We start from the raw sequence: 27,675 nt of genomic DNA on the forward strand, positions 1-27,675 counted from the left end.
ATTAACCATGTATACTGTATACTGTCTATATTAACCATGTATAATGTCTATATTAACCATGTATACTGTCTATATTAACCATGTATACTGTATAATGTCTATATTAACAATGTATACTGTATAATGTCTATATTAACCATTTATACTGTCTATATTAACCATGTATACTGTCTTTATTAACCATGTGTACTGTCTATATTAACCATGTATACTGTCAATATTAACCATGTATACTGTCTATATTAACCATGTATACTGTATACTGTCTATATTAACCATGTATACTGTCTATATTAACCATGTATACTGTATACTGTCTATATTAACCATGTATACTGTCTATATTAACCATGTATACTGTCTATATTAACTATGTATACTGTCTATATTAACCATGTATACTGTATACTGTCTATATTAACCATGTATACTGTCTATATTAACCATGTATACTGTCTATATTAACCATCTATACTGTCTATATTAACTATGTATACTGTCTATATTAACCATGTATACTGTCTATATTAACCATGTATACTGTCTATATTAACCATGTATACTGTATACTGTCTATATTAACCATGTATACTGTCTATATTAACCATGTATACTGTATACTGTCTTTATTAACCATGTATACTGTATACTGTCTATATTAACCATGTATAATGTCTATATTAACCATGTATACTGTCTATATTAACTATGTTTACTGTCTATATTAACCATGTATACTGTATATATTAACCATGTATACTGTCTATATTAACCATGTATACTGTCTATATTAACCATGTATACTGTATACTGTCTATGTTAACCATGTATACTGTCTATATTAACCATGTATAATGTCTATATTAACCATGTATACTGTCTATATTAACCATGTATACTGTATACTGTCTATATTAACCATGTATACTGTCTATATTAACTATGTATACTGTATACTGTCTATATTAACCATGTATACTGTATACTGTCTATATTAACCATGTATACTGTCTATATTAACTATGTATACTGTATACTGTCTATATTAACCATGTATACTGTATACTGTCTATATTAACCATGTATACTGTCTATATTAACCATGTATACTGTCTATATTAACCATGTATACTGTATTCTGTCTATATTAACAATGTATACTGTATACTGTCTATATTAACCATGTATTCTGTCTATATTAACCATGTATACTGTCTATATTAACTATGTATACTGTCTATATTAACCATGTATACTGTCTATATTAACCATGTATACTGTATACTGTCTATATTAACCATGTATACTGTCTATATTAACCATCTATACTGTCTATATTAACCATGTATACTGTCTATATTAACCATGTATAATGTCTATATTAACCATGTATACTGTATACTGTCTATATTAACCATGTATACTGTCTATATTAACCATCTATACTGTCTATATTAACCATGTATACTGTATACTGTCTATATTAACCATGTATACTGTCTATATTAACCATGTATACTGTCTATATTAACCATGTATACTGTCTATATTAACCATGTATAATGTCTATATTAACCATGTATACTGTCTATATTAACCATGTATACTGTCTATATTAACCATGTATACTGTCTATATTAACCATGTATACTGTCTATATTAACCATGTGTACTGTCTATATTAACCATGTATACTGTATACTGTCTATATTAACCATGTATACTGTATACTGTCTATATTAACCATGTATACTGTCTATATTAACCATGTATACTGTCTATACTAACCATCTATACTGTCTATATTAACTATGTATACTGTCTATATTAACCATGTATACTGTCTATATTAACCATGTATACTGTCTATATTAACCATGTATACTGTCTATATTAACCATGTATACTGTATACTGTCTATATTAACCATGTATACTGTCTATATTAACTATGTATACTGTATACTGTCTATATTAACCATGTATACTGTATACTGTCTATATTAACTATGTATACTGTATACTGTCTATATTAACCATGTATACTGTATACTGTCTATATTAACCATGTATACTGTCTATATTAACCATGTATACTGTCTATATTAACCATGTATACTGTATTCTGTCTATATTAACAATGTATACTGTATACTGTCTATATTAACCATGTATTCTGTCTATATTAACCATGTATACTGTCTATATTAACTATGTATACTGTCTATATTAACCATGTATACTGTCTATATTAACCATGTATACTGTATACTGTCTATATTAACCATGTATACTGTCTATATTAACCATCTATACTGTCTATATTAACCATGTATACTGTATACTGTCTATATTAACCATGTATAATGTCTATATTAACCATGTATACTGTATACTGTCTATATTAACCATGTATACTGTCTATATTAACCATCTATACTGTCTATATTAACCATGTATACTGTATACTGTCTATATTAACCATGTATACTGTCTATATTAACCATGTATACTGTCTATATTAACCATGTATACTGTCTATATTAACCATGTATAATGTCTATATTAACCATGTATACTGTCTATATTAACCATGTATACTGTCTATATTAACCATGTATACTGTCTATATTAACCATGTATACTGTCTATATTAACCATGTGTACTGTCTATATTAACCATGTATACTGTATACTGTCTATATTAACCATGTATACTGTATACTGTCTATATTAACCATGTATACTGTCTATATTAACCATGTATACTGTCTATACTAACCATCTATACTGTCTATATTAACTATGTATACTGTCTATATTAACCATGTATACTGTCTATATTAACCATGTATACTGTCTATATTAACCATGTATACTGTCTATATTAACCATGTATACTGTATACTGTCTATATTAACCATGTATACTGTCTATATTAACTATGTATACTGTATACTGTCTATATTAACCATGTATACTGTATACTGTCTATATTAACCATGTATACTGTCTATATTAACCATGTATACTGTCTATATTAACCATGTATACTGTATTCTGTCTATATTAACCATGTATACTGTATACTGTCTATATTAACCATGTATTCTGTCTATATTAACCATGTATACTGTCTATATTAACTATGTATACTGTCTATATTAACCATGTATACTGTCTATATTAACCATCTATACTGTCTATATTAACCATGTATACTGTATACTGTCTATATTAACCATGTATACTGCCTATATTAACCATCTATACTGTCTATATTAACCATGTATACTGTCTATATTAACCATGTATACTGTCTATATTAACCATCTATACTGTCTATATTAACCATGTATACTGTCTATATTAACCATGTATAATGTCTATATTAACCATGTATACTGTATACTGTCTATATTAACCATGTATACTGTCTATATTAACCATGTATACTGTCTATATTAACCAAGTATACTGTCTATATTAACCATGTATGCGGTCTATATTAACCATGTATACTGTATAATGTCTATATTAACAATGTATACTGTCTCTATTAACCATGTATACTGTATACTGTCTATATTAACCATGTATAATGTCTATATTAACCATGTATACTGTCTATATTAACCATGTATACTGTATAATGTCTATATTAACAATGTATACTGTATAATGTCTATATTAACCATGTATACTGTCTATATTAACCATGTATACTGTCTTTATTAACCATGTGTACTGTCTATATTAACCATGTATACTGTCTATATTAACCATCTATACTGTCTATATTAACCATGTATACTGTATACTGTCTATATTAACCATGTATACTGTCTATATTAACCATGTATACTGTCTATATTAACTATGTATACTGTCTATATTAACCATGTATACTGTATACTGTCTATATTAACCATGTATACTCTCTATATTAACTATGTATACTGTCTATATTAACCATGTATACTGTCTATATTAACCATGTCTCCTGTCTATATTAACCATGTATACTGTCTATATTAACCATGTATACTGTATACTGTCTATATTAACCATGTATACTGTCTATATTAACCATGTATACTGTACACTGTCTATATTAACCATGTATACTGTATACTGTCTATATTAACCATGTATACTGTCTATATTAACCATGTATACTGTCTATATTAACCATGTATAATGTCTATATTAACCATGTATACTGTCTATATTAACTATGTATACTGTCTATATTAACCATGTATACTGTATATATTAACCATGTATACTGTCTATATTAACCATGTATACTGTCTATATTAACCATCTATACTGTCTATATTAACTATGTATACTGTCTATATTAACCATGTATACTGTCTATATTAACCATGTATACTGTCTATATTAACCATGTATACTGTATACTGTCTATATTAACCATCTATACTGTCTATATTAACTATGTATACTGTATACTGTCTATATTAACCATGTATACTGTCTATATTAACCATGTATACTGTCTATATTAACCATGTATACTGTCTATATTAACTATGTATACTGTCTATATTAACCATGTATACTGTATACTGTCTATATTAACCATGTATACTGTATACTGTCTATATTAACCATGTATACTGTCTATATTAACCACGTATACTGTATACTGTCTATATTAACCATGTATACTGTCTATATTAACCATGTATACTGTCTATATTAACCATGTATACTGTCTATATTGTGGAGGGGTCCTGTAGGTCTGCTGTTGCCACGACAACTCTCTCTCTCTCTCTCTCTCTCTCTCTCTCTCTCTCTCTCTCTCTCTCTCTCTCTCTCTCTCTCTCTCTCTCTCTCTCTCTCTCTCTGTCTCTCTCTCTCTCTCTCTCTCTCTCTCTCTCTCTCTCTCTCTCTCTCTCTCTCTCTCTCTCTCTCTCTCTGTCTCTCTCTCTCTCTCTGTCTCTCTGTCTCTCTCTCTCTCTCTCTCTCTCTCTCTCTCTCTCTCTCTCTCTCTCTCTCCCTCCCTCCCTCCCTCCATGTAGTGTTGTTTGTGTGGAGAACGCTCCGGGCTGAAAACCATCTGTTCTCAACAGTCTTCTTTCTCTCTGTCCTTTTCCAGCTCTCCTTTCCTCTCCCTTTCTCTCAATTCTCTGTCAATCTCTTTCTTTCCAACTGTCTCTGCTTCTCTCTCCTTCGGTCTCTCACTTTCTCCTTTCTCTCCATCCCTCTCTCAATCTTCGACACAGTCTGTTAACTCTCTCCCTGCCTCCCCTCCCTCTATTCCCTCAACTCTCCCCAATCTCATCCTCCCATCCCCTTCACCCTCATCTCTGCTCCTCTCATAACCCGTTTTCCTCTGCTCCTCTCTGCTCCTCTCATAACCCGTTTTCCTCTGCTCCTCTCTGCTCCTCTCTGCTCCTCTCATAACCCCGTTTTCCTCTGCTCCTCTCTGCTCCTCTCTGCTCCTCTCTGCTCCTCTCTGCTCATCTCTGCTCCTCTCTGCTCATCTCTGCTCCTCTCTGCTCCTCTCTGCTCCTCTCATAACCCCGTTTTCCTCTGCTCCTCTCTGCTCATCTCTGCTCCTCTCTGCTCCTCTCTGCTCCTCTCTGCTCATCCTTGATCGTCGTCAGGACCATGCAGGGAAATATTACTGACTCCAGAAATGAAAATGACAAATAAGGACAAAAAAATTGAAGTGAAACTTGATGACATTTTTTGTTGAAGAAAACCTTCCCAGTATAACCATTTGCATGCTGGGAAAAGAATCCCCAGAGATAACATCTGTTTGTCCTTGTGCTGTGGCACTGCATTTTTGAAGTCTGATGACCCCTACCTGTCTCTCTTGCTCTCTCTCTCAAATCTAATCAAATGTAATTTGTCACATTCGCCGAATACAACAGGTGTAGTAGACCTTACAGTGAAATGCTGAATACAACAGGTGTAGTAGACCTCACAGTGAAATGCTGAATACAACAGGTGTACTAGACCTTACAGTGAAATGCTGAATACAACAGGTGTAGTAGACCTCACAGTGAAATGCTGAATACAACAGGTGTAGTAGACCTTACAGTGAAATGCTGAATACAACAGGTGTAGTAGACCTTACAGTGAAATGCTGAATACAACAGGTGTAGTAGACCTTACAGTGAAATGCTGAATACAACAGGTGTAGTAGACCTCACAGTGAAATGCTGAATACAACAGGTGTAGTAGACCTCACAGTGAAATGCTGAATACAACAGGTGTAGTAGACCTTACAGTGAAATGCTGAATACAACAGGTGTAGTAGACCTTACAGTGAAATGCTGAATACAACAGGTGTAGTAGACCTTACAGTGAAATGCTGAATACAAGTCCTTAAAACCAACAATGCAGTTTTAATAAAATACCAACAAAAAAAGAAAGAGATAAAAATAACAAATGACTAATGAGCAGGAATATACTGGGTTATACAGGGTGTTACGGTACAAAGTCAATGTGGAGGCTATATACAGGGTGTTACGGTACAAAGTCAATGAGGAGGCTATATACAGGGTGTTACGGTACAAAGTCAATGAGGAGGCTATATACAGGGTGTTACGGTACAGAGTCAATGTGGAGGCTATATACAGGGTGTTACGGTACAGAGTCAATGTGGAGGCTATATACAGGGTATTACGGTACAGAGTCAATGTGGAGGCTATATACAGGGGGTACCGGGACAGAGTCAATGTGGAGGCTATATACAGGGGGTACCGATACAGAGTCAATGTGGAGGCTATATACAGGGGGTACCGGTACAGAGTCAATGTGGAGGCTATATACAGGGGGTACCGATACAGAGTCAATGTGGAGGCTATATACAGGGGGTACCGGTACAGGGTCAATGTGGAGGCTATATACAGGGGGTACCGGTACAGAGTCAATGTGGAGGCTATATACAGGGTGTTACGGTACAGAGTCAATGTGGAGGCTATATACAGGGGGTACCGATACAGAGTCAATGTGGAGGCTATATACAGGGTGTTACGGTACAGAGTCAATGTGGAGGCTATATACAGGGTGTTACGGTACAGAGTCAATGTGGAGGCTATATACAGGGGGTACCGGTACAGAGTCAATGTGGAGGCTATATACAGGGGGTACTGATACAGAGTCAATGTGGAGGCTATATACAGGGGTGTTACGGTACAGAGTCAATGTGGAGGCTATATACAGGGGGTACCGGTACAGAGTCAATGTGGAGGCTATATACAGGGGGTACCGGTACAGAGTCAATGTGGAGGCTATATACAGGGGGTACCGGTACAGAGTCAATGTGGAGGCTATATACAGGGGGTACCGGTACAGAGTCAATGTGGAGGCTATATACAGGGGGTACCGATACAGAGTCAATGTGGAGGCTATATACAGGGTGTTACGGTACAGAGTCAATGTGGAGGCTATATACAGGGTATTACGGTACAGAGTCAATGTGGAGGCTCTATAATGAGGGGGCACCGGTACAGAGTCAATGTGGAGGCTATATACAGGGGATACCGGTACAGAGTCAATGTGAAGGCTATATACAGGGGGGTACCGGTACAGAGTCAATGTGGAGACTATATACAGGGGGTACCGGTGCAGAGTCAATGTGGAGGCTATATACAGGGGGTACCGGTACAGAGTCAATGTGGAGACTATATACAGGGTGTTACGGTACAAAGTCAATGAGGAGGCTATATACAGGGTGTTACGGTACAGAGTCAATGTGGAGGCTATATACAGGGTGTTACGGTACAGAGTCAATGTGGAGGCTATATACAGGGTATTACGGTACAGAGTCAATGTGGAGGCTATATACAGGGGGTACCGGGACAGAGTCAATGTGGAGGCTATATACAGGGGGTACCGATACAGAGTCAATGTGGAGGCTATATACAGGGGGTACCGGTACAGAGTCAATGTGGAGGCTATATACAGGGGGTACCGATACAGAGTCAATGTGGAGGCTATATACAGGGGGTACCGGTACAGGGTCAATGTGGAGGCTATATACAGGGGGTACCGGTACAGAGTCAATGTGGAGGCTACATACAGGGTGTTACGGTACAGAGTCAATGTGGAGGCTATATACAGGGGGTACCGATACAGAGTCAATGTGGAGGCTATATACAGGGTGTTACGGTACAGAGTCAATGTGGAGGCTATATACAGGGTGTTACGGTACAGAGTCAATGTGGAGGCTATATACAGGGGGTACCGGTACAGAGTCAATGTGGAGGCTATATACAGGGGGTACTGATACAGAGTCAATGTGGAGGCTATATACAGGGTGTTACGGTACAGAGTCAATGTGGAGGCTATATACAGGGGGTACCGGTACAGAGTCAATGTGGAGGCTATATACAGGGGGTACCGATACAGAGTCAATGTGGAGGCTATATACAGGGGGTACCGGTACAGAGTCAATGTGGAGGCTATATACAGGGGGTACCGGTACAGAGTCAATGTGGAGGCTATATACAGGGGGTACCGGTACAGAGTCAATGTGGAGGCTATATACAGGGGGTACCGGTACAGAGTCAATGTGGAGGCTATATACAGGGGGTACCGATACAGAGTCAATGTGGAGGCTATATACAGGGTGTTACGGTACAGAGTCAATGTGGAGGCTATATACAGGGTATTACGGTACAGAGTCAATGTGGAGGCTATATACAGGGGGTACCGGTACAGAGTCAATGTGGAGGCTATATACAGGGGGTACCGGTACAGAGTCAATGTGAAGGCTATATACAGGGGGGTACCGGTACAGAGTCAATGTGGAGGCTATATACAGGGGGTACCGGTGCAGAGTCAATGTGGAGGCTATATACAGGGGGTACCGGTACAGAGTCAATGTGGAGACTATATACAGGGTGTTACGGTACAAAGTCAATGAGGAGGCTATATACAGGGTGTTACGGTACAGAGTCAATGTGGAGGCTATATACAGGGGGTACCGGTACAGAGTCAATGTGGAGGCTATATACAGGGGGTACCGGTACAGAGTCAATGTGGAGACTATATACAGGGTGTTACGGTACAAAGTCAATGAGGAGGCTATATACAGGGTGTTACGGTACAGAGTCAATGTGGAGGCTATATACAGGGTGTTACGGTACAGAGTCAATGTGGAGGCTATATACAGGGTATTACGGTACAGAGTCAATGTGGAGGCTATATACAGGGGGTACCGGGACAGAGTCAATGTGGAGGCTATATACAGGGGGTACCGATACAGAGTCAATGTGGAGGCTATATACAGGGGGTACCGGTACAGAGTCAATTTGGAGGCTATATACAGGGGGTACCGATACAGAGTCAATGTGGAGGCTATATACAGGGGGTACCGGTACAGGGTCAATGTGGAGGCTATATACAGGGGGTACCGGTACAGAGTCAATGTGGAGGCTATATACAGGGTGTTACGGTACAGAGTCAATGTGGAGGCTATATACAGGGGGTACCGATACAGAGTCAATGTGGAGGCTATATACAGGGTGTTACGGTACAGAGTCAATGTGGAGGCTATATACAGGGTGTTACGGTACAGAGTCAATGTGGAGGCTATATACAGGGGGTACCGGTACAGAGTCAATGTGGAGGCTATATACAGGGGGTACTGATACAGAGTCAATGTGGAGGCTATATACAGGGTGTTACGGTACAGAGTCAATGTGGAGGCTATATACAGGGGGTACCGGTACAGAGTCAATGTGGAGGCTATATACAGGGGGTACCGATACAGAGTCAATGTGGAGGCTATATACAGGGGGTACCGGTACAGAGTCAATGTGGAGGCTATATACAGGGGGTACCGGTACAGAGTCAATGTGGAGGCTATATACAGGGGGTACCGGTACAGAGTCAATGTGGAGGCTATATACAGGGGGTACCGGTACAGAGTCAATGTGGAGGCTATATACAGGGGGTACCGATACAGAGTCAATGTGGAGGCTATATACAGGGTGTTACGGTACAGAGTCAATGTGGAGGCTATATACAGTGTATTACGGTACAGAGTCAATGTGGAGGCTATATACAGGGGGTACCGGTACAGAGTCAATGTGGAGGCTATATACAGGGGGTACCGGTACAGAGTCAATGTGAAGGCTATATACAGGGGGGTACCGGTACAGAGTCAATGTGGAGGCTATATACAGGGGTACCGGTGCAGAGTCAATGTGGAGGCTATATACAGGGGGTACCGGTACAGAGTCAATGTGGAGGCTATATACAGGGGGTACCGGTACAGAGTCAATGTGGAGGCTATATACAGGGGGTACCGGTACAGAGTCAATGTGGAGGCTATATACAGGGGGTACCGGTACAGAGTCAATGTGGAGGCTATATACAGGGGGTACCGGTACAGAGTCAATGTGGAGGCTATATACAGGGGGTACCAGTACAGAGTCAATGTGGAGGCTATATACAGGAGGGTACCAGTACAGAGTCAATGTGGAGGCTATATACAGGGGGTACCGGTACAGAGTCAATGTGGAGGCTATATACAGGGGGTACCGGTACAGAGTCAATGTGGAGGCTATATACAGGGTATTACGGTACAGAGTCCATGTGGAGGCTATATACAGGGTGTTACGGTACAGAGTCAATGTGGAGGCTATATACAGGGGGTACCGGTACAGAGTCAATGTGGAGGCTATATACAGGGGGTACCAGTACAGAGTCAATGTGGAGGCTATATACAGGGGGTACCAGTACAGAGTCAATGTGGAGGCTATATACAGGGGGTACCGGTACAGAGTCAATGTGGAGGCTATATACAGGGGGTACCGGTACAGAGTCAATGTGGAGGCTATATACAGGGTATTACGGTACAGAGTCCATGTGGAGGCTATATACAGGGTGTTACGGTACAGAGTCAATGTGGAGGCTATATACAGGGGGTACCGGTACAGAGTCAATGTGGAGGCTATATACAGGGTGTTACGGTACAGAGTCAATGTGGAGGCTATATACAGGGGGTACCGGTACAGGCAGACTGGCAGTTATGCAACCAGTCAGGATGCTCTCGATGGTGCTGCTGTAGAACTTTTTGAGGATCTGAGGACCAATGCCAAATCTTTTCAGCCTCCTGAGGGGGAAGAGGCGTTGTCTTTCCGTCTTCACGACTGTCTTGGTGTGCTTGGACCATGTTAGTTTGTTGGTGATGTGGACACCAAGGAACTTGAAGCTCTCAACCTGCTCCACTTCAGCCCCGTCGGTGAGAATGGGGGCGTGCTCGGTCCTCCTTTTCCTGTAGTCCACAATCATCTCCTTCGTCATGATCACGTTGAAGGAGATGTTGTTGTCCTGGCACCACACGGCCAGGTCTCTGACCTCCTCCCTGTAAGCTGTATCTCTCTGTCAATTTCAAATCTTGCTGCTATGATGGCAATGGGAGTTTATCAAAATTGGATTAGGTTTTTGAATTCTTTGTGGGTCTGTGTAATCTGAGGGAAATACGTCTCTATCTTGTAGGTTTCTCTTTCGTCTCTCTCTCTTTATTCATCATCTCTCTCTCTCTCTCTCTCTCTCTCTCTAACCCTCCCTGTTCTTCATGTCATCCCAGATTGTCTGAATGGTAGGTCCTGGAGGCCCCTTCTGGGCCTCAGTGGAGGGGTCCTGTAGGTCTGCTGTTGCCACGACAACTCTCTCTCTCACTCTCTCTCTCGGTTCCTCTCTCTCCCTTTCTCTCTCTCCCTCTCTCTCCCTCTCTCTCTCTCTCTTCCTCCCTCTCTCTCCCTCTCTCTCCCTCTCTCTCCCTCTCTCTCTCTCTCCCTCTCTCTCCCTCTCTCTCCCTCTCTCTCTCTCTCTCCCTCCCTCTCTCTCTCTCTCTCCCTCTCTCTCTCTCTCCCTCCCCGGCAAGTATAAGGAATCCATCCATGAGAATAACATAGTGTGTTGTCAACACACACACCCTTTAAAATATTATTTAATGAACTGCAACGACTAGGGACTTGATTCTATAATTTCACCAATTTCTGTTGCAGTTTATAGCAACTGTTTTTTCGATTTCTTTGAACCTAACTTCCTGGCTTCATAGTGAACTGTCTTCTTCTGCCTTCCACCCTCCTCTCTCCTCTCTCTAACTCCACCTTCCTCTCTCTCTAACTCCACCTTCCTCTCTCTCTAACCCCACCCTCCTCTCTCTCTAACCCCACCCTCCTCTCTCTCTCCTCTCTCTCTAACCCCACCCTCCTCTCTCCCTCTCTACTCCACCCTCCTCTCTCTCTAACTAACCCCACCCTCCTCTCTCCTCTCTCTAACTCCACCCTCCTCTCTCTCTAACCCCACCTTCCTCTCTTTCTAACCCCACCCTCCTCTCTCCTCTCTCTAACCCCACCCTCCTCTCTCCTCTCTCTAACCCCACCCTCCTCTCTCTCTAACCCCACCCTCCTCTCTCTCTCTAACCCCACCCTCCTCTCTCCTCTCTCTCTAACCCCACCCTCCTCTCTCTCTAACCCCACCCTCCTCTCTCTCTAACCCCACCCTCCTCTCTCTCTAACTCCACCCTCCTCTCTCTCTAACTCCACCCTCCTCTCTCTCTAACCCCACCCTCCTCTCTCTCTAACTCCACCCTCCTCTCTCTCTAACCCCACCCTCCTTTCTCCCTAATCCCACCCTCCTCTCTCTCTAACCCCACCCTCCTCTCTCCCTAACCCCACCCTCCTCTCGCTCACTCTCTAACTCCACCCTCCTCTCTCCCTAACCCCACCCCCTCTCGCTCTCTCTCTAACCCCACCCTCCTCTCTCCCTAACCCTACCCTCCTCTTTCCTCTCTCTAACCCCACCCTCCTCTCGCTCTCGCTCTCTCTCTAACTCCACCCTCCACCCTCCTCCCTCTCTAACTCCACCCTCCTCTCTCCCTAACCCCACCCTCCTCTCTCTCTAACCCCACCCTCCTTTCTCCCTAATCCCACCCTACTCTCGCTCTCTCTCTAACTCCACCCTCCTCTCTCTCTAACTCCACCCTCCTCTCTCTCTAACTCCACCCTCCTCTCTCTCTAACTCCACCCTCCTCTCTCTCTAACCCCACCCTCCTCTCTCTCTAACCCCACCCTCCTCTCTCTCTAACTCCACCCTCCTCTCTCTCTAACCCCACCCTCCTTTCTCCCTAATCCCACCCTCCTCTCTCTCTAACCCCACCCTCCTCTCTCCCTAACCCCACCCCTCCTCTCGCTCTCTCTCTAACTCCACCCTCCTCTCTCTCTAACCCCACCCTCCTTTCTCCCTAACCCCACCCCCCTCTCGCTCTCTCTTTAACCCCACCCTCCTCTCTCCCTAACCCCACCCCCCTCTCGCTCTCTCTCTAACCCCACCCTCCTCTCTCCCTAACCCCACCCCCCTCTCGCTCTCTCTCTAACTCCACCCTCCTCTCTCTAACTCCACCCTCCTCTCTCTCTAACCCCACCCCCCTCTCGCTCTCTCTCTAACTCCACCCTCCTCTCTCTCTAACTCCACCCTCCTCTCTCTCTAACTCCACCCTCCTCTCTCTCTCTCTCACACACACACAACATCATCCATTTGGTAATGTTCTGGCTATTGCAGAAAAGATAGAAAGAGAGAAGAGGCCTCTGCTGGAAGACAGGAAAACATTAGAGAATTGTAGAGTCTGCCAGACACAACACACACACGCACGCACGCACGCACACGCACACACACACACACACACACGCACACGCACACGCACACGCAGACACACACACACACACACACACACACAACATCATCCATTTGGTAATGTTCTGGCTATTGCAGAAAAGATAGAAAGAGAGAAGAGGCCTCTGCTGGAAGACAGGAAAACATTAGAGAATTGTAGCGTTTTAGATGTTTAGGAGTGGCCAGATGGAGAGTTGTTTGGCATGGGATAAAGACACACGCAGGAAAGGAAAATCAGGAGTATGGATAGAGGGTGTGAAAGAGGAGGGAAGCAGCATGTTGAGTGTCCAGCTGGAAGCTTTGGAGTCTGCCTCTTCATCACACAGCTTTGAGGGTGAATCTATGTCAAAACCTCTGTGATTACACTGTGATTACACTGTGATTACTCTGTGATTACACTGTGATTACACTGTGATTAATCTGTGATTACACTGTGATTACACTGTGATTACACTGTGATTAATCTGTGATTACACTGTGATTACACTGTGATTACACTGTGATTAATCTGTGATTACACTGTGATTACTCCGTGATTACACTGTAATCACAGTGTAATCACAGAGTAATCAATCTGTGATTACACTGTGATTACACTGTGATTACACTGTGATTACACTGTGATTAATCTGTGATTACACTGTGATTACACTGTGATTACACTGTGATTACACTGTGATTACTCTGTGATTACTCGGTGATTACTCTGTGATTACTCCGTGACTACACTGTGATTACTCCGTGACTACACTGTGATTACACTGTGATTAATCTGTGATTACACTGTGATTACACTGTGATTACACTGTGATTACAACGTGATTACTCTGTGATTACACTGTGATTACTCTGTGATTACACTGTGATTACACTGTGATTACTCCGTGACTACACTGTGATTACACTGTGATTAATCTGTGATTACACTGTGATTACACTGTGATTACAACGTGATTACTCTGTGATTACTCTGTGATTACTCTGTGATTACACTGTGATTACTCTGTGGGGTCAGACGCTTTAACCGCAAAGCTATATGATACACACCATCTGCCACCATCACCATCACCATCATCACCACCAACATCACATCACCATTATCACCATTATCACCATCATCACCATCATTATCATCACCATTCACATCACCACCATTATGACCATCACCACCATTACCATCATCATCACCATTCACATCACCACCAACATCACATCACCATTATCACCATCATCACCATTATCACCATCATCATTATCACCATCATCACCAGGACTCCAGTCAGAGACTAACCGTTAAATTTGTTAGTTTTCAGACTCAAAACATTCTAAAAGGGTCAAGCAATTTGCCAAAACAAATATTCAACAGTTCCCTCCCTATCTGTAGCTCACAGAAACTATCAGGAGATTAAAGGAGAAACACACAGAAACTACCAGGAGATTAAAGGAGAAACACACAGAAACTACCAGGAGATTAAAGGAGAAACACACAGAAACTACCAGGAGATTAAAGGAGAAACACACAGAAACTACCAGGAGATTAAAGGAGAAACACACAGAAACTATCAGGAGATTAAAGGAGAAACACAGAGAAACTACCAGGAGATTAAAGGAGAAACACACAGAAACTACCAGGAGATTAAAGGAGAAACACACAGAAACTACCAGGAGATTAAAGGAGAAACACAGAGAAACTATCAGGAGATTAAAGGAGAAACACACAGAAACTACCAGGAGATTAAAGGAGAAACACAGAGAAACTATCAGGAGATTAAAGGAGAAACTACCAGGAGATTAAAGGAGAAACACAGAGAAACTATCAGGAGATTAAAGGAGAAACACACAGAAACTACCAGGAGATTAAAGGAGAAACTACCAGGAGATTAAAGGAGAAACACACAGAAACTATCAGGAGATTAAAGGAGAAACTACCAGGAGATTAAAGGAGAAACACAGAGAAACTACCAGGAGATTAAAGGAGAAACACACAGAAACTACCAGGAGATTAAAGGAGAAACACACAGAAACTATCAGGAGATTAAAGGAGAAACACAGAGAAACTACCAGGAGATTAAAGGAGAAACACACAGAAACTATCAGGAGATTAAAGGAGAAACACACAGAAACTATCAGGAGATTAAAGGAGAAACACAGAGAAACTACCAGGAGATTAAAGGAGAAACACACAGAAACTACCAGGAGATTAAAGGAGAAACACACAGAAACTATCAGGAGATTAAAGGAGAAACACACAGAAACTACCAGGAGATTAAAGGAGAAACACACAGAAACTATCAGGAGATTAAAGGAGAAACACACAGAAACTATCAGGAGATTAAAGGAGAAACACACAGAAACTACCAGGAGATTAAAGGAGAAACACACAGAAACTACCAGGAGATTAAAGGAGAAACACACAGAAACTACCAGGAGATTAAAGGAGAAACACACAGAAACTATCAGGAGATTAAAGGAGAAACACACAGAAACTACCAGGAGATTAAAGGAGAAACACACAGAAACTACCAGGAGATTAAAGGAGAAACACAGAGAAACAGAGAAATGAGTGTAGATGTTTTCTCTGCTGCTACTCTTAACCAGGACAGTTTACTACACACACTGAACAAGCAGGCCAAGCTGACATGGATGGATAAACACACGTTCCAGAGATTATACACACACACACACACACACACACACACACACACACACACACACACACAATGTGAAACTAAAGAGTACGAAATAGTCCTTCTTTCACTTCCTTTTCTAAACTCAACCTCTATAGCGAAACAGTCGGAGTCTTTAAAAAATATGTGCTGTCTGGAAGCCTCAGCAGTGTTGGGAGTGGTGACTATCAACAGATAAGCCTCTAAAAGCAGGCTTCTCATTCAGGGAGTCTCCTACCTCCTACAACCAGGCTTCTCATTCATGGAGTCTCCTACCTCCTACAACCAGGCTTCTCATTCAGGGAGTCTCCTACCTCCTACAACCAGGCTTCTCATTCATGGAGTCTCCTACCTCCTACAACCAGGCTTCTCATTCATGGAGTCTCCTACCTCCTACAACCAGGCTTCTCCTTTAGGGAGTCTCCTACCTCCTCGAAACAGGCTTCTCCTTTAGGGAGTCTCCTACCTCCTACAGCCAGGCTTCTCCTTTAGGGAGTCTCCTACCTCCTAGAAGCAGGCTTCTCCTTCATGGAGTCTCCTACCTCCTAGAAGCAGGCTTCTCCTTTAGGGAGTCTCCTACCTCCTCGAAACAGGCTTCTCCTTTAGGGAGTCTCCTACCTCCTACAAGCAGGCTTCTCCTTCAGGGATTGTCCTACCTCCTAGAAGCAGGCTTCTCCTTCAGGGAGTCGCCTACCTCCTAGAAGCAGGCTTCTCTTTCAGGGATTCTCCTACCTCCTAGAAGCAGGCTTCTCTTTCAGGGAGTCTCCTACCCCCTAAAAGCAGGCTTCTCATTCATAGAGTCTCCTACCTCCTAAAAGCAGGCTTCTCATTCATGGAGTCTCCTACCTCCTAAAAGCAGGCTTCTCATTCATGGAGTCTCCTACCTCCTACAGCCAGGCTTCTCATTCAGGGAGTCTCCTACCTCCTACAACCAGGCTTCTCCTTTAGGGAGTCTCCTACCTCCTCGAAACAGGCTTCTCCTTTAGGGAGTCTCCTACCTCCTACAGCCAGGCTTCTCCTTTAGGGAGTCTCCTACCTCCTAGAAGCAGGCTTCTCCTTTAGGGAGTCTCCTACCTCCTAGAAGCAGGCTTCTCCTTTAGGGAGTCTCCTACCTCCTAGAAGCAGGCTTCTCCTTTAGGGAGTCTCCTACCTCCTACAAGCAGGCTTCTCCTTCAGGGATTGTCCTACCTCCTAGAAGCAGGCTTCTCCTTCAGGGAGTCGCCTACCTCCTAGAAGCAGGCTTCTCTTTCAGGGATTCTCCTACCTCCTAGAAGCAGGCTTCTCTTTCAGGGAGTCTCCTACCCCCTAAAAGCAGGCTTCTCATTCATAGAGTCTCCTACCTCCTAAAAGCAGGCTTCTCATTCATGGAGTCTCCTACCTCCTAAAAGCAGGCTTCTCATTCATGGAGTCTCCTACCACCTAGAAGCAGGCTTCTCATTCATGGAGTCTCCTACCTCCTAGAAGCAGGCTTCTCTTTCAGGGAGTCTCCTACCTCCTAGAAGCAGGCTTCTCATTCATGGAGTCGCCTACCTCCTAGAAGCAGGCTTCTCTTTCAGGGAGTCTCCTACCTCCTAGAAGCAGGCTTCTCCTTTAGGGAGTCTCCTACCTCCTTGAAGCAGGCTTCTCCTTTAGGGAGTCTCCTACCTCCTAGAACCAGGCTTCTCCTTTAGGGAGTCTCCTACATCCTAGAAGCAGGCTTCTCCTTTAGGGAGTCTCCTAACTCCTAGAAGCAGGCTTCTCCTTCAGGGACTCTCCTACCTCCTAGAAGCAGGCTTCTCCTTCAGGGAGTCTCCTACCTCCTAAAAGCAGGCTTCTCATTCATGGAGTCTCCTACCTCCTAAAAGCAGGCTTCTCATTCATGGAGTCTCCTACCTCCTAGAAGCAGGCTTCTCATTCATGGAGTCTCCTACCTCCTAGAAGCAGGCTTCTCATTCATGGAGTCTCCTACCTCCTAGAAGCAGGCTTCTCATTCATGGAGTCTCCTACCTCCTAAAAGCAGGCTTCTCATTCATGGAGTCTCCTACCTCCTAGAAGCAGGCTTCTCTTTCAGGGAGTTTCCTACCTCCTAGAAGCAGGCTTCATGGAGCATCAGGAACACCACACACACACACACACACACACACACACACACACACACACACACACACACACACACACACACACACCCACACACACACACACACACACACACACCTCTAAATCACAAAGGGACCTTCATTAGGCTTACTCTCCTCTCTGTCTTCTCCAGGATCCTCTCTCTCTCAGCGTTGCTCTAAAATGGCCCTCTGTTCACACAATATTGCACTGCTATCCAATTGGCCCTGGTCAAAAGTAGTGCACTCTTAAGGGAATCTAGCGCAATTTTGTGTGTGTGTGTGTGCTGTGTGTGCGTCGTGTGCTGTGTGTGTGTGCTGTGTGTGCTGTGTGTGCTGTGTGTGTGCGTGTGTGTGTGTGTGTGTGTGTGCTGTGTGTGCGTCGTGTGCTGTGTGTGTGTGCTATGTGTGCTGTGTGTGCTGTGTGTGCGTGTGTGTTGTGTGTGCTGTGTGTGCTATGTGTGCTGTGTGTGTGTGTGTGTGTGTGTGTGTGTGTGTGCTGTGTGTGCGTCGTGTGCGTGCGTCGTGTGCTGTGTGTGCGCTGTGTGTGTGTGTGTTGTGTGTGCGTCGTGTGCTGTGTGTGTGTGCTGTGTGTGCGTCCTGTGTGTGTGTGTGTATGTGTGTGTGCTGTCCGTGCGTCCTGTGTATGTGTGTGTGTGTGTGTGTGTGTGTGCGTCCTGTGTGTGTGTGTGTGTGTGTGTATCTGTATGTGTGTGTGTGTGTATCTGTATGTGTGTGTGTGTGTGTGTGTGTGATCTGTATGTGTGTGTGTGTGTGTATCTGTATGTGTGTGTGTGTGTGTGTGTGTGTGTGTGTGTGTGTGTGTGTGTGTGTGTGTGTGTGTGTGTGTGTGTGTGTTTAAAACATCACTTATACCCAACTGCAATCCTTCTACCATTATATCGTATTACACAAACACCAGATGCCAGTTTTAAAACATTGCTTTCATTTCTGTTAATGACTGTTCCACTCTACTTCAGTCTCTCTATCCTTCTTCTCCCCAAATATCTCGTTCTTTTCCAACCCCTCTCTCTCTCTTTCTCTCCACACCCTTAGGTTTTCTCTCTCTCCTTCTCCCCAAAGAGACTTTAAAGATATTTGATGTGTTTTGCTGTTCTTCTAAGCAGCGTAATATGTGGAACAAAATACAAACAGAACAAATGGTCTTATTCCAGATTACACTACGGGATGAAAAAAAGTAACCTTCAGCCCAAAAATAGAAAACTACACCTTTATCTAAATCAATGGAGAACAGTATATTGTGTAGAGACTGCAGTGTAGCTTCACATGTTTCTAGAGATGTCTGTGTAGGAATGTCAAATTCTTCCGACTGCGGTGTGTAGAGAGAAAAAAAAAGTCACTTTCAACCAAAAGTAGAAAACTTCAATCAGTAAACTCAGCAGAAAACTAGACAACAAGTGCTGCACTATATAAGACGTCTGTATCAATATCAAGTCTGTCAAACTACTACATGTCCCTTTGATACACGTTAGACATCTGACTGTGTTCACCTCTCTTCTCTCTTCCTTTCCTTTTTCAATATCTTTTTTTGTTGTTGTCTGCAGGCGCTGTAGGGCTCCTGTCATATCTCTCTTCCTCTTCCTCTCTCTCTTCCCCTGTCTCTTCCTCTCTCTCCTAACCCCCTCTCTTCCTCTCTCTCCTACCCCCCTCCCTTCCTCTCTCTCCTACCTCCTTCTCTCTTCCCCTTCCTCTCTCTTCCTCTCTCTCCTACCCCTCTCTCTCTTCCTCTCTCGTCCTCTCTCCCCCACCCCCTCTCTCTTTCTCTCTCTTCCTCTCTCTCCTACCCTCCCTCTCTCTCTTCCTCTCTCTTCCTCTCTCTCCAACCTCCCCTCTCTTCCTCTCTCTTCTACCCCCTTCTCTCTTCCTTTCTCTCTCTCCTACCCCCCCCTCTCCCTCTCTCTCCTATCCCCCCTCTCTCTTTCTCTCTCTTCCTCTCTATCCTACCCTCCTCTCTCTCTTCCTCTCGCTCTCCTACCTCCCCTCTCTTCCTCTCTCTCCTACCCCCCTCACTCCTCCCCCTTCTCCCCCCTTCTCTCTTCCCCTCTCTCCTACCCCCTTCTCCCTTCCCCTCTCTCCTACCCCCCTCTCCCTTCCCCTCTCTCCTACCCCCCTCTCTCTTCCCCTCTCTCCTACCCCCCCTCTCTCTCCCTTCCCCCTCTCTCCTACCCCCCCTCTCCCTTCCCCTCTCTCCTACCCCCCCTCTTTCTCTTCCTCTCTCTCCTACCCCCCTCTCTCCTCCCCCTTCTCTCTTCCTTTGATGTTATTTTAATCAACAATATTTTGTAAATTTCTTTCAAAAACACACACAGTGAGGGGAAAAAAGTATTTGATCCCCTGTTGATTTTGTACGTTTGCCCACTGACAAAGAAATGTTCAGTCTATAATTTTAATAGTAGGTTTATTTGAACAGTGAGAGACAGAATAACAAATAACAAACAAAAAAAAAACAGAAAAACACATGTCAAAAATGTTATCAATTGATTTGCATTTTAATGAGGGAAATAAGTATTTGACCCCCCTCTCAATCAGAAAGATTATTGCTCCCAGGTGTCTTTTATACAGGTAACAAACTGAGATTAGGTTAGATTAGATTATTATTTTTGTTATTTATTTTATTTTCTTAAAACAGCATTGTTGGTTAAGGGCTTGTAAGTAAGCATTTCACGGTAAGCTGTAAACCTGTTGTATTCGGTGCATGTGACAAAATAACATTTGATTTGATTCATGTCTATATAATGTATCTATAGAAATAATCTATATACAGTGTTGTAATGACGTACACATTGTTAAAGTACAAAAGGGAAATCAAATCTCTCACCCCATCGCTTCTCTCTCTTTGTGTGTGTGTGTGTGTGTGTATGTGTATGTGTATCTGTATGTGTGTGTGTGTGTGTGTGCGTGTGTGTGTGTGTGTGTGTTTACCGCTAGACTGACTCCGTCGGTACAGGATTAGACAGACAGTGGATTACTAAAACCGGTCTCTAAAAAAACTACTTTAAATCCCTGAAGTACTGAAATACTGAAGACTCAGGCAGAAAAGGCAAGAGAGAGAGAGAGGTCCAATAGAGAGACAGAGAGAGAGAGAAAGAGAGAGAGAGAGAGAGAGAGAGAGAGAGAGAGAGAGAGAGAGAGAGAGAGAGAGAGAGAGAGAGAGAGAGAGAGAGAGAGTCTGACCATAGAGAGCCCTTGGTTCTCTATGGTGTTGTAGGTCAGGGCGTGACTAGGGGGTTGTTCTAGTCATGTTATTTCTATGTTGGTGAGTTGTATGGTTCTCAATTAGAGGCAGCTGTTAAAACTCTTAAGGGATAGGGGGCAGCATTGGGAAGTTTGGATGAAAAGCGTGCCCAGAGTAAACTGCCTGTTACTCAGGCCCAGAAGCTAGAATATGCATATAATTGGTAGATTTGGATAGACACTCTAAAGTTTCTAAAACTGTTTGAATGATGTCTGTGAGTATAACAGAACTCATATGGCAGGCGAAAACCTCAGAAAAATCCAACCAGGAAGTGGGAATTCTGAGGTTTGTCGTTTTTCAAGTGAATGCCTATCGAATATCCAGTGTCTGTGGGGTCAGATTGCACTTCCTAAGGCTTCCACTAGATGTCAACAGTCTTCAGAACGTTGTTTCAGGCTTCTATTGTAAAAGGGGAGCGAATAACAGCTGTTGGAACCAGTGGTCTGGCTGAAAGCCTTTAGTTTAGTCACGCGCGCAGCCGTGGCACGAGCTCCGTTCCCTTTCATTTCTAAAGACAAAGGAATTGTCTGGTTGGAATATTATTGAAGATTTATGATAAAAACATCCTAAAGATTGATTCTATACATCGTTTGACATGTTTCTACAAACTGTAATGGAAGCTTTTTTACTTTTCGTCTGGACTTAGTGCCCGCGCCTTGTGCATTTGGATTAGTGAACTGAACGCGCAAACAAAAAGGAGGTATTTGGACATATAGATTAACTTTATCGAACAAACAAACATTTATTGTCTAACATGGAGACCTGGGAGTGCCATCAGATGAAGATCATTGAAGATAAGTAATTCATTTTAATGCTATTTCTGACTTTTGTGACAACTCTCCTTGGTTGGAAAATGGCTGTATGGTTTTTTGTGGCTAGGCGCTGACCTAACATAATCGCATGGTGTGCTTTCACCGTAAAGCCTATTTGAAATCGGACACAGCGGCTGGATTAACAAGAAGTGTATCTTGAAATGTATGTATAACACTTGTATCTTATATCAATGCTTCCCAGAAAGGTTAATCGTTGCATCTAACTGGGGATCATATTTAGGAAGCCCTTTCTCCCACCTGTTTTGTGGGATATTGTTTTGTGCACCAGTACTTTCACGTTTCGTTGTTGGTTTATTGTTTTGTTTCACTGTTTATTATTAAAAGATTTGGATCTCTAATCCGTCTCTCATCACGTTTGTGACAAAGAGAGAGTGAGAGAGAGAGTGATAACATAAAATTCAACATACCAATTAGGATCTGGCTAAAAATACTTGAATCAGTTATAGAACCCATTGCCCTTTATGGTTGTGAGGTCTGTGGTCCGCTCACTAACCAAGAATTCACAAAATGGGACAAACACCAAATTGAGACTCTGCAAATAATGCATGCAGAGCAGAATTAGGCCGATACCCGCTAATTATAATAATCCAGAAAAGAGACGTTAAATTCTACAACCACCTAAAAGGAAGCGATCCCCAAACCTTCCATAACAAAGCCATCACCTGCAGAGAGATGAACCTGGAAAAGAGTCCCCTAAGCAAGCTGGTCCTGGGGCTCTGTTCACAAACACAAACAGACCCTACAGAGAGATGAACCTGGAGAAGAGTCCCCTAAGCAAGCTGGTCCTGGGTCTCTGTTCACAAACACAAACACACCCCACAGAGCCCCAGGACAGCAACACAATTAGACCCAACCAAATCATGAGAAAACAAAAAGATAATTACTTGACACATTGGAAAGAATTAACAAAAAAATAGAGCAAACTAGAATGCTATTTGACCCTAAACAGAGAGTACACTGTGGCAGAATACCTGACCACTGTGACTGACCCAAACTTAAGGAAAGCTTTGACTATGTACAGACTCAGTGAGCATAGCCTTGCTATTGAGAAAGGCCGCAGTAGGCAGACATGGCTCTCAAGAGAAGACAGGCTATGTGCACACTGCCCACAAAATGAGGTAGAAACTGAGCTGCATTGAATTTAGAGAGAGAGAGAGAGAGAGAGATCCACACCAAAACAACACTAGACACTATGGAACACAAAGCTTTGACTATCTCATCCTGGAATATATAAGGTCTGAGGTCATCTGCCTTTGGCCTAACGAGCAGGAACCTGGACTTCATCAAAAAAATAGTAAATACAGACATTGTCATCCTACAAGAAACATGCTATAGAGGAGACGGACCCACTGGTTGCCCTCTAGGTTACAGAGAGCTGGTGGTCCCATCCACCACACTACCAGGTGGGTGGTATAGAGGAGACGGACCCACTGGTTGCCCTCTAGGTTACAGAGAGCTGGTAGTCCCATCCACCAATCTACCAGGTGTGAAACAGGGAAGTGACTCAGGGGGTATGCTAATGTGATATAGAGCAGACCTAACCCACTCCATTAAATTAATCAAAACAGGAACATTTTACATTTCGCTTGAAATTCAAAAGGAAATTATCTCAACAGAGAAACATGTCCTCATGTGTGCTACCTATATGCCCCCACTAGATTCCCCATACTATAATGAAATTTACCTATTCCCCCACTAGAATCCCCATACTTTAATGAAGACAGCTTCTCCATCCTACCTATATCCCCCCAATAAAATCCCCATACTTTAATGAAGACAGCTTCTCCATCCTAGAGGGGAAGATCAACCATTTCCAGGCCCAGGGACATGTGATAGTCTGTGGTGACCTAAATGCCAGAACTGGACAAGAACCTGACACCCTCAGCACACAGGGGGACAAACACCTGCCTGGAGGTGACAGCATTCCCTCCCCCATATGCCCCCTTAGACTCAACTACGACAACATAACCAACAAAAACGGATCACAACTCCTGCAGCTCTGTTGCATGCTGGGTATTCTAAAACAGCTAAAAGCAAGCGATGCCCTCACCTACCCACTGTGCGCCCGTCCAGCATCACTACTCTGGATGGTTCTGACTTAGAATGTGTGGACAACTACAAATACCTGGGTGTCTGGTTAGACTGTAAACTCTCCTTCCAGACTCACATCAAACATCTCCAATCCAAAATTAAATCTAGAATCGGCTTCCTATTTCGCAACAAAGCATCCTTCTCTCATGGTGCCAAACATACCCTTCGTAAAACTGACTATCCTACCGATCCTTGACTTCGGCGCTGTCATTTTCAAAATAGCCTCCAACACTCTACTCAGGAAATTGGATGCAGTCTATCACAGTGCCATCCGTATTGTCACCAAAGCCCCATACACTACCCACCACTGCGACCTGTATGCTCTCGTTGGCTGGCACTCGCTTCTTATTCGTCGCCAGCCCCACTAACTACAGGTCATCTATAAGTCTTTGCTAGGTAAAGCTCCGTCTTATCTCAGCTCACTGGTCACCCAGCAGGTATATTTCATTGGTCATCCCCAAAGTCAATTCATACTTTGGCCGCCTTTCCTTCCAGTTCTCTGCTGCCAATGACTGGAATGAACAAATGGTAAAAATCACTGAAGCTGGAGACTCATATCTCCCTCACTAACTTTAAGCACCAGCTGTCAGAGCAGCTCACAGATCGCTGCACCTGTACATAGGTGTATTATTGACTGTATGTTTGTTTTACTCCATGTGTAACTCTGTTTTGTTGTGTCAAACTGCTTTGCTTTATCTTGGCCAGGTCACAGTTGTAAATGAGAACTTGTTCTCAACTAGCCTACCTGGTTAAATAAAGGACTTGTTCTCAACTAGCCTACCAGGTTAAATAAAGGACTTGTTCTCAACTAGCCTACCTGGTTAAATAAAGGACTTGTTCTCAACTAGCCTACCAGGTTAAATAAAGGACTTGTTCTCAACTAGCCTACCAGGTTAAATAAAGGACTTGTTCTCAACTAGCCTACCAGGTTAAATAAAGGACTTGTTCTCAACTAGCCTACCAGGTTAAATAAAGGACTTGTTCTCAACTAGCCTACCTGGTTAAATAAAGGACTTGTTCTCAACTAGCCTACCAGGTTAAATAAAGGACTTGTTCTCAACTAGCCTACCAGGTTAAATAAAGGACTTGTTCTCAACTAGCCTACCTGGTTAAATAAAGGACTTGTTCTCAACTAGCCCACCTGGTTAAATAAAGGACTTGTTCTCAACTAGCCTACCTGGTTAAATAAAGGACTTGTTCTCAACTAGCCCACCAGGTTAAATAAAGGACTTGTTCTCAACTAGCCTACCTGGTTAAATAAAGGACTTGTTCTCAACTAGCCTAACCTGGTTAAATAAAGGACTTGTTCTCAACTAGCCTACCTGGTTAAATAAAGGACTTGTTCTCAACTGGCCTACCTGGTTAAATAAAGGACTTGTTCTCAACTAGCCTACCTGGTTAAATAAAGGACTTGTTCTCAACTGGCCTACCAGGTTAAATAAAGGACTTGTTCTCAACTGGCCTACCAGGTTAAATAAAGGACTTGTTCTCAACTGGCCCACCTGGTTAAATAAAGGACTTGTTCTCAACTGGCCTACCTGGTTAAATAAAGGACTTGTTCTCAACTAGCCTACCTGGTTAAATAAAGGACTTGTTCTCAACTAGCCCACCAGGTTAAATAAAGGACTTGTTCTCAACTAGCCTACCTGGTTAAATAAAGGACTTGTTCTCAACTAGCCTACCTGGTTAAATAAAGGACTTGTTCTCAACTGGCCTACCAGGTTAAATAAAGGACTTGTTCTCAACTGGCCTACCTGGTTAAATAAAGGACTTGTTCTCAACTAGCCTACCTGGTTAAATAAAGGACTTGTTCTCAACTAGCCTACCAGGTTAAATAAAGGACTTGTTCTCAACTAGCCTACCTGGTTAAATAAAGGACTTGTTCTCAACTAGCCTACCTGGTTAAATAAAGGACTTGTTCTCAACTAGCCTAACCTGGTTAAATAAAGGACTTGTTCTCAACTAGCCTACCAGGTTAAATAAAGGACTTGTTCTCAACTAGCCCACCTGGTTAAATAAAGGACTTGTTCTCAACTAGCCTACCTGGTTAAATAAAGGACTTGTTCTCAACTGGCCTACCTGGTTAAATAAAGGACTTGTTCTCAACTAGCCTACCAGGTTAAATAAAGGACTTGTTCTCAACTGGCCTACCAGGTTAAATAAAGGACTTGTTCTCAACTGGCCTACCTGGTTAAATAAAGGACTTGTTCTCAACTGGCCTACCAGGTTAAATAAAGGACTTGTTCTCAACTGACCCACCTGGTTAAATAAAGGACTTGTTCTCAACTAGCCTACCTGGTTAAATAAAGGACTTGTTCTCAACTAGCCTACCTGGTTAAATAAAGGACTTGTTCTCAACTGGCCTACCAGGTTAAATAAAGGACTTGTTCTCAACTGGCCTACCTGGTTAAATAAAGGACTTGTTCTCAACTAGCCTACCAGGTTAAATAAAGGACTTGTTCTCAACTGGCCCACCAGGTTAAATAAAGGACTTGTTCTCAACTAGCCTACCAGGTTAAATAAAGGACTTGTTCTCAACTGGCCTACCTGGTTAAATAAAGGACTTGTTCTCAACTGGCCTACCAGGTTAAATAAAGGACTTGTTCTCAACTAGCCTACCAGGTTAAATAAAGGACTTGTTCTCAACTAGCCTACCTGGTTAAATAAAGGACTTGTTCTCAACTAGCCTACCTGGTTAAATAAAGGACTTGTTCTCAACTAGCCTACCTGGTTAAATAAAGGACTTGTTCTCAACTAGCCCACCTGGTTAAATAAAGGACTTGTTCTCAACTGGCATACCTGGTTAAATAAAGGACTTGTTCTCAACTAGCCTACCTGGTTAAATAAAGGACTTGTTCTCAACTAGCCCACCAGGTTAAATAAAGGACTTGTTCTCAACTAGCCTACCTGGTTAAATAAAGGACTTGTTCTCAACTAGCCTAACCTGGTTAAATAAAGGACTTGTTCTCAACTAGCCTACCAGGTTAAATAAAGGACTTGTTCTCAACTGGCCTAGCTGGTTAAATAAAGGACTTGTTCTCAACTAGCCCACCTGGTTAAATA

Source organism: Salmo salar, chromosome ssa27 (genome assembly GCF_905237065.1).
Source record: "Salmo salar chromosome ssa27, Ssal_v3.1, whole genome shotgun sequence".
NCBI lineage: Eukaryota > Metazoa > Chordata > Actinopteri > Salmoniformes > Salmonidae > Salmo > Salmo salar.